Consider the following 7812-nt stretch of genomic DNA (forward strand, 5'->3'; position numbering starts at 1 on the left):
TCTATATCTAGGTGAGGCCTAAGTGCATATCCTTAAACAATTCTTGGATTGAATGCAATATTTCATCTTGTTTGTCTTCCTTAGGTTTCAACCAAAGACCTTCTTATGAAATTCAATGAGTAAGTTAAAAACAATAAATAATTAACAGAATATTTTTTACAAAAGTATACACTGACGGGGTCCATGTATATTTTTAAAAAGTAAGTGATATAATAGAGGGTAATGTAGAAAAAATAATAAAAATTACAAAAATCAAAATAATACGAAACTTTCATTTCAAGTTTCAACAACCGATTGAACAAACTTGTTTTAGTAGATATTTTAAAAATATTAAGAGGTGAATAAATTGATATCAAAATTACAAACTGGTAAAATATAAAAGAGTTTAGTCCATAAGGTTGCTTAATCGAGAAGCCAAACTTAACGAAATTACTTAATTCGAGAGGCTTAACGAATGCAAAGGTAATGCGTTTGCCGGGAGTGAACCCAGGTCTATTGCTTGGAAGGCAATTATCCTAACCGTTGGACTACAAACGCAATTTCATTATATGGTACTTTCTTTGTATAACGCTATGACATCTACATTCTCAACCGGGAATGTCATAATGTTATTGAGAATATGAATTATGTAATTTTCGAATCTCTATTTCTAGGTGAGGCCTAAGCGCATATCCTTAAACAATTCTTGGATTCAATGCAATATTTCATCTTGTTTGTCTTCCTTAGGTTTGCCAAAGACCTTCTTATGAAATTCAATGAGTAAGTTAAAAACAATAAATAATTAACAGAATATTTTTTACAAAAGTATACACTGAGGGGTCCATGTGTATTTATGAAAAAGTAAGTGATATAATAGAGGGTAATGTATAAAAAATAAAAAAAATTACAAAAATCAAAATAATACGAAGCTTTCATTTCAAGTTTCAACAACCGATTGAAACAACTTGTTTTAGTAGATATTTTAAAAATATTAAGAGGTGAATAAATTGATATCAAATTACAAACTGGTAAAATATAAAAGAGTTTAGTCCATAAGGTTGCTTAAATCGAGAAGCAAACTTAACGAAATAGGCTCATGTTTGGTTTGCTAATTCGAGAGGCTTAACGAATGCAAAGGTAATGCGTTTGCCGGGAGTTGAACCCGGGTCTATTGCTTGGAAGGCAATTATCCTAACCGTTGGACTACAAACGCAATTTCATTATATGGTACTTTCTTTGTATAACGCTATGACATCTACATTCTCAACCGGGAATGTCATAATGTTATTGAGAATATGAATTATGTAATTTTCGAATCCCTATTTCTAGGTGAGGCCTAAACGCATATCCTTAAACAATTCTTGGATTCAATGCAATATTTCATCTTGTTTGTCTTCCTTAGGTTTGAACCAAAGACCTTCTTATGAAATTCAATGAGTAAGTTAAAAACAATAAATAATTAACAGAATATTTTTTACAAAAGTATACACTGACGGGGTCCATGTGTATTTATGAAAAAGTAAGTGATATAATAGAGGGTAATGTATAAAAAAAATAATAAAAATTACAAAAATCAAAATAATACGAAGCTTTCATTTCAAGTTTCAACAACCGATTGAAACAACTTGTTTTAGTAGATATTTTAAAAATATTAGATGTGAATAAATTGATATCAAAATTACAAACTGGTAAAATATAAAAGTTTGTTTAATAGAAGTGTGAATATAAATTTTATTTAAAAAATATATATAAAATGGAATTTATATAATAAATTATTAAATTTGAAAAGAGTTTAGTCCATAGGGTTGCTTAAATCGAGAAGCAAAACTTAACGAAATTATGCTCTAGCTGCATTAATTCGAGAGGCTTAACGAATGCAAAGGTAATGCGTTTGCCGGGAGTCGAACCCGGGTCTATTGCTTGGAAGGCAATTATCCTAACCGTTGGACTACAAACGCAATTTCATTATATGGTACTTTCTTTGTATAACGCTATGACATCTACATTCTCAACCGGGAATGTCATAATGTTATTGAGAATATGAATTATGTAATTTTCGAATCTCTATATCTAGGTGAGGCCTAAGCGCATATCCTTAAACAATTCTTGGATTCAATGCAATATTTCATCTTGTTTGTCTTCCTTAGGTTTCAACCAAAGACCTTCTTATGAAATTCAATGAGTAAGTTAAAAACAATAAATAATTAACAGAATATTTTGTTACAAAAGTATACACTGACGGGGTCCATGTATATTTATTAAAAGTAAGTGATATAATAGAGGGCAATGTAGAAAAAATAATAAAAATTACAAAAATCAAAATAATACAAAATTTCATTTCAAGTTTCAACAACCGATTGAACAAACTTGTTTTAGTAGATATTTTAAAAATATTAAGAGGTGAATAAATTGATATCAAAATTACAAACTGGTAAAATATAAAAGAGTTTAGTCCATAAGGTTGCTTAAATCGAGAAGCGAAACTTAACGAAATAGGCTGGATGTTTGGTTTGCTTAATTCGAGAGGCTTAACGAATGCAAAGGTAATGCGTTTGCCGGAGTTGAACCCAAGTCTATTGCTTGGAAGGCAATTATCCTAACCGTTGGACTACAAACGCAATTTCATTATATGGTACTTTCTTTGTATAACGCTATGACATCTACATTCTCAACCGGGAATGTCATAATGTTATTGAGAATATGAATTATGTAATTTTCGAATCCCTATTTCTAGGTGAGGCCTAAACGCATATCCTTAAACAATTCTTGGATTCAATGCAATATTTCATCTTGTTTGTCTTCCTTAGGTTTGAACCAAAGACCTTCTTATGAAATTCAATGAGTAAGTTAAAAACAATAAATAATTAACAGAATATTTTTTACAAAAGTATACACTGACGGGGTCCATGTGTATTTATGAAAAAGTAAGTGATATAATAGAGGGTAATGTATAAAAAAATAATAAAAATTACAAAAATCAAAATAATACGAATCTTTCATTTCAAGTTTCAACAACCGATTGAAACAACTTGTTTTAGTAGATATTTTAAAAATATTAAGAGGTGAATAAATTGATATCAAAATTACAAACTGGTAAAATATAAATGTTTGTTTAATAGAAGTGTGAATACAAATTTTATTTACAGAAATATATATAAAATGGAATTTATATAATAAATTATTAAATTTGAAAAGAGTTTAGTCCATAGGGTTGCTTAAATCGAGAAGCAAAACTTAACGAAATTATGCTCTAGTGCTGCATGTTTGGTTTGCTTAATTCGAGAGGCTTAACGAATGCAAAGGTAATGCATTTGCCGAGAGTCGAACCCGGGTCTAATTGCTTGGAAGGCAATTATCCTAATTGTTAGACTACAAACACAATTTCATTATATGGTACTTTCTTTGTATAACGCTATGACATTACATTCTCAACCGGGAATGTCATAATGTTATTGAGAATATGAATTATGTAATTTTCGAATCTCTATATCTAGGTGAGGCCTAAGTGCATATCCTTAAACAATTCTTGGATTGAATGCAATATTTCATCTTGTTTGTCTTCCTTAGGTTTCAACCAAAGACCTTCTTATGAAATTCAATGAGTAAGTTAAAAACAATAAATAATTAACAGAATATTTTGTTACAAAAGTATACACTGAAGGGGTCCATGTATATTTATTAAAAACTATGTGATATAATAGAGGGCAATGTAGAAAAAAATAATAAAAATTACAAAAATCAAAATAATACGAAACTTTCATTTCAAGTTTCAACAACCGATTGAACAAACTTGTTTGAGTAGATATTTTAAAAATATTAAGAGGTGAATAAATTGATATCAAAATTACAAACTGCTAAAATATAAAAGAGTTTAGTCCATAAGGTTACTTATATTGAGAAGCCAAACTTAACGAAATTAAGCTCTGGGCTGCATGTTTGGTTTGCTTAATTCGAGAGGCTTAACGAATGCAAAGGTAATGCGTTTGTCGGGAGTCGAACCAGGTCTATTGCTTGGAAGGCAATTATCCTAACCGTTGGTCTACAAATGCAATTTCATTATATGGTACTTTCTTTGTATAACGCTATGACATCTACATTTTCAACCGGGAATGTCATAATGTTATTGAGAATATGAATTATGTAATTTTCGAATCTCTATTTCTAGGCGAGGCCTAAGCGCATATCCTTAAACAATTCTTGGATTCAATGCAATATTTCATCTTGTTTGTCTTCCTTAGGTTTGCACCAAAGACCTTCTTATGAAATTCAATGAGTAAGTTAAAAACAATAAATAATTAACAGAATATTTTTTACAAAAGTATACACTGATGGGGTCCATGTGTATTTATGAAAAAGTAAGTGATATAATAGTGGGTAATGTAGAAAAAAAAAAAAAAATTACAAAAATCAAAATAATACGAAGCTTTCATTTCAAGATTCAACAATCGATTGAAACAACTTGTTTTAGTAGATATTTTAAAAATATTAAGAGGTGAATAAAACGATATCAGAATTACAAACTGGTAAAATATAAAAGACTTTAGTCCATAAGGTTGCTTAAATCGAGAAGCGAAACTTAACCAAATAGGCTACATGTTTGGTTTGCTTAATTCGAGAGCTTAACGAATGCAAAGGTAATGCATTTGCCGGGAGTTGAACCCAGGTCTATTGCTTGGAAGGCAATTATCCTAACCATTGGACTACAAACGCAATTTCATTATATGGTACTTTCTTTCTATAATGCTATGACATCTACATTCTCAACCGGGAATGTCATAATGTTATTGAGAATATGAATTATGTAATTTTCGAATCCCTATTTCTAGGTGAGGCCTAAACGCATATCCTTAAACAATTCTTGGATTCAATGCAATATTTCATCTTGTTTGTCTTCCTTAGGTTTGAACCAAAGACCTTCTTATGAAATTCAATGAGTAAGTTAAAAACAATAAATAATTAACAGAATATTTTTTACAAAAGTATACACTGACGGGGTCCATGTGTATTTATGAAAAAGTAAGTGATATAAAAGAGGGTAATGTATAAAAAAATAATAAAAATTATAAAAATCAATATAATACGAATCTTTCATTTCAATTTTCAACAACCGATTGAAACAACTTGTTTTAGTAGATATTTTAAAAATATTAGGATGTGAATAAATTGATATAAAAATTACAAACTGGTAAAATATAAAAGTTTGTTTAATAGAAGTGTGAATATAAATTTTATTTAAAGAAATATATATAAAATGGAATTTATATAATAAATTATTAAATTTGAAAAGAGTTTAGTCCATAGGGATGCTTAAATCTAGAAGCAAAACTTAACGAAATTATGCTCTAGTGCTGCATGTTTGGTTTGCTAAATTCGAGAGGCTTAACGAATGCAAAGGTAATGCATTTTTCCGGGAGTCGAACCCGGGTCAATTGCTTGGATGGCAATTATCCTAATTGTTAGACTACAAACACAATTTCATTATATGGTACTTTCTTTGTATAACGCTATGACATCTACATTCTCAACCGGAATGTTATAATGTTATTGAGAATATGAATTATGTAATTTTCGAATCTCTATATCTAGGTGAGGCCTAAGTGCATATCCTTAAACAATTCTTGGATTGAATGCAATATTTCATCTTGTTTGTATTCCTTAGGTTTCAACCAAAGACCTTCTTATGAAATTCAATGAGTAAGTTAAAAACAATAAATAATTAACAGAATATTTTGTTACAAAAGTATACACTGACGGGGTCCATCTATATTTATTAATAAGTAAGTGATATAATAGAGGGCAATGTAGAAAAAAATAATAAAAATTACAAAAATCAAAATAATACGAAATTTCATTTCAAGTTTCAACAACCGATTGAACAAACTTGTTTTAGTAGATATTTTAAAAATATTAAGAGGTGAATAAATTGATATCAAAATTACAAACTGGTAAAATATAAAAGAGTTTAGTCCATAAGGTTGCTTAAATCGAGAAGCGAAACTTAACGAAATAGGCTGGATGTTTGGTTTGCTTAATTCGAGAGGCTTAACGAATGCAAAGGTAATGCGTTTGCCGGAAGTTGAACCCAAGTCTATTGCTTGGAAGGTAATTATCTAACCGTTGGACTACAAACGCAATTTCATTATATGGTACTTTCTTTCTATAACGCTATGACATCTACATTCTCAACCGGGAATGTCATAATGTTATTGAGAATATGAATTATGTAATTTTCGAATCCCTATTTCTAGGTGAGGCCTAAACGCATATCCTTAAACAATTCTTGGATTCAATGCAATATTTCATCTTGTTTGTCTTCCTTAGGTTTGAACCAAAGACCTTCTTATGAAATTCAATGAGTAAGTTAAAAACAATAAATAATTAACAGAATATTTTTTACAAAAGTATACACTGACGGGGTCCATGTGTATTTATGAAAAAGTAAGTGATATAATAGAGGGTAATGTATAAAAAAAAAAAAAATTATAAAAATCAATATAATACGAATCTTTCATTTCAATATTCAACAACCGATTGAAACAACTTGTTTTAGTAGATATTTTAAAAATATTAAGATGTGAATAAATTGATATAAAAATTACAAACTGGTAAAATATAAATGTTTGTTTAATAGAAGTGTGAATACAAATTTTATTTACAGAAATATATATAAAATGGAATTTATATAATAAATTATTAAATTTGAAAAGAGTTTAGTCCATAGGGTTGCTTAAATCGAGAAGCAAAACTTAACGAAATTATGCTCTAGTGCTGCATGTTTGGTTTGCTTAATTCGAGAGGCTTAACGAATGCAAAGGTAATGCATTTGCCGAGAGTCGAACCCGGGTCAATTGCTTGGAAGGCAATTATCCTAATTGTTAGACTACAAACACAATTTCATTATATGGTACTTTCTTTGTATAACGCTATGACATCTACATTCTCAACCGGGAATGTCATAATGTTATTGAGAATATGAATTATGTAATTTTCGAATCTCTATATCTAGGTGAGGCCTAAGTGCATATCCTTAAACAATTCTTGGATTGAATGCAATATTTCATCTTGTTTGTCTTCCTTAGGTTTCAACCAAAGACCTTCTTATGAAATTCAATGAGTAAGTTAAAAACAATAAATAATTAACAGAATATTTTGTTACAAAAGTATACACTGAAGGGGTCCATGTATATTTATTAAAAACTATGTGATATAATAGAGGGCAATGTAGAAAAAAATAATAAAAATTACAAAAATCAAATATATACGAAACTTTCATTTCAAGTTTCAACAACCGATTGAACAAACTTGTTTGAGTAGATATTTTAAAAATGTTAAGAGGTGAATAAATTGATATCAAAATTACAAACTGCTAAAATATAAAAGAGTTTAGTCCATAAGGTTACTTATATTGAGAAGCCAAACTTAACGAAATTAAGCTCTGGGGTTGCATGTTTGGTTTGCTTAATTCAAGAGGCTTAACGAATGCAAAGGTAATGCGTTTGTCAGGAGTCGAACCCAGGTCTATTGCTTGGAAGGCAATTATCCTAACCGTTGGTCTACAAATGCAATTTTCATTATATGGTACTTTCTTTGTATAACGCTATGACATCTACATTTTCAACCGGGAATGTCATAATGTTATTGAGAATATGAATTATGTAATTTTCGAATCTCTATTTCTAGGTGAGGCCTAAGCGCATATCCTTAAACAATTCTTGGATTCAATGCAATATTTCATCTTGTTTTTCTTCCTTAGGTTTGCACCAAAGACCTTCTTATGAAATTCAATGAGTAAGTTAAAAACAATAAATAATTAACAGAATATTTTTTACAAAA

The 7812-nt window shown here is 29.4% G+C and overlaps 3 non-coding genes across 3 annotated transcripts; all 3 read right to left on the minus strand.

Moving 5' to 3' along the window:
• Positions 1-1120: 1120 nt before the first annotated feature.
• Positions 1121-1192, minus strand: TRNAG-UCC. Its single transcript has one exon. It is a non-coding gene; the product is annotated as a tRNA-Gly (tRNA).
• A 673-nt stretch (positions 1193-1865) lies between these two features.
• TRNAG-UCC lies at positions 1866-1937 on the minus strand. Its single transcript has one exon. It is a non-coding gene; the product is annotated as a tRNA-Gly (tRNA).
• A 2680-nt stretch (positions 1938-4617) lies between these two features.
• On the minus strand, positions 4618-4689 carry TRNAG-UCC. Its single transcript has one exon. It is a non-coding gene; the product is annotated as a tRNA-Gly (tRNA).
• Positions 4690-7812: the final 3123 nt, after the last annotated feature.

The sequence above is a fragment of the Ipomoea nil genome, unplaced genomic scaffold (genome assembly GCF_001879475.1).
Source record: "Ipomoea nil cultivar Tokyo-kokei standard unplaced genomic scaffold, Asagao_1.1 scaffold2483, whole genome shotgun sequence".
NCBI classification, from domain to species: domain Eukaryota; kingdom Viridiplantae; phylum Streptophyta; class Magnoliopsida; order Solanales; family Convolvulaceae; genus Ipomoea; species Ipomoea nil.